The following is a 1,471-nucleotide window of genomic DNA, read 5'->3' on the forward strand; positions in this document are numbered from 1 at the left end:
GAGGATGGCTGGTTGATGGACACCCCATGTCAACAAGGCTCCACAGAGCCAACAAGGAGGAGGTGGAGTAATGTTTTGGGCTGGAATCACGGCGAGAGAGAGATTGTCGGCCCCTTTAGGATCCTGAAGGGGTAAAGATGACCTCCATAACGTGGAGTTTCTCAAACAGCACTTCCTGCCATGGTTCAAGAAGAAGAACCGTGCATTCCGCAGCAAGATTATTTTCATGCATGATAATGCACCGTCTCATGCTGCAAAGAACACTTCTGCATCTCTGGCTGCTATRKGCATAAAAAGGGGACAAACTTATGGTGTGGCCCCCATGCTCCCCTGAACTCAACCCCATTGAGAACCTCTGGAGAATCATCAAAAGGAGTGTCTAAGATGGCGGGAGGCAGTTCACATCTAAGCAACAGCTCTGGGAGGGTATTCTGTCCTCATGCAAAACAAGTGAAGCAGATACCATCCAGAGCCTGACTAATTCAATGGACGAGAGTTCAGAAGCTCCTTTCGAAAAAGGGGTCCTATGTGCAAATGTAACATCACCTAGAATTAAGTKTTGACTTGAAAACCGTTTGATTTCAGTTTGTAATAACCTGCTAATGCTTATAATTTCACAAATGACCATTTTTTGTTCTTTATAAAAAAATGAAAAGGTTGAAAACTCTGCTGTGCATAATAATTTGGAACATGCATTTTGAGTGTTTTAATTTTTAAAAAATATACTGTTATGTAAGCAATTTGTTCAAAAACCTTTCAGTTGTACTCTAATAGTTGATGACTAAAAAATTACAATGATTGCAATTCATTTAATTTTGGAAAATCTGAGAAAATATTATTTGCACAATAATTTGGAACACAGTGTAAATGGCTGTTTTTGACTAACTTTGAATTGACCTCTATATTTTCACTTTAAAAACTATTTACCCTGCCATATTTGGTATCATTATTTTCAGCACAACCTCAGCTTTATGATTTTAGAGTGTTTGATTTTTTTGTGATATTTTAGTCCACTGTGATAATGAACTGTGTCAAAATGAAACAGAGTAGAAAAAATATTGATTTATTCCCCCTAAAATTCACAAATATATTTAATGAACATTTTCTGTTAACAATGAGATTCTGTAGTGTAAATTTTCAAAATACACTCCTGATCAAAATCTTAAGACCTGTCAAAAAAGTGCAAGAATTTGCATTTTGCACTATTGGATCTTAAGAAGGTTCTAAGTAGAGCTTCACAATGTTAAAAGAAGAAATCAGTGCAAGAGACAAGAACTTTTGAGCAGGGAATTTTCTGAAAACTGCATTTACACTCAAACATGATTTTTTCAGCTGATCAAAAGTTTGACCATAGTCTTTAAAAACCCGAAAACCCCACAAAACAGAAATCAAAGTGTCAAAAAAAGGACTCAAGTAATAAGTAGCTCCACCATTCTTGTTGATGACTTCAAACAATGGTTTAGGCATGCTT

This window comes from Austrofundulus limnaeus, unplaced genomic scaffold (genome assembly GCF_001266775.1).
Source record: "Austrofundulus limnaeus strain Quisiro unplaced genomic scaffold, Austrofundulus_limnaeus-1.0 Scaffold213, whole genome shotgun sequence".
Lineage (NCBI taxonomy): Eukaryota > Metazoa > Chordata > Actinopteri > Cyprinodontiformes > Rivulidae > Austrofundulus > Austrofundulus limnaeus.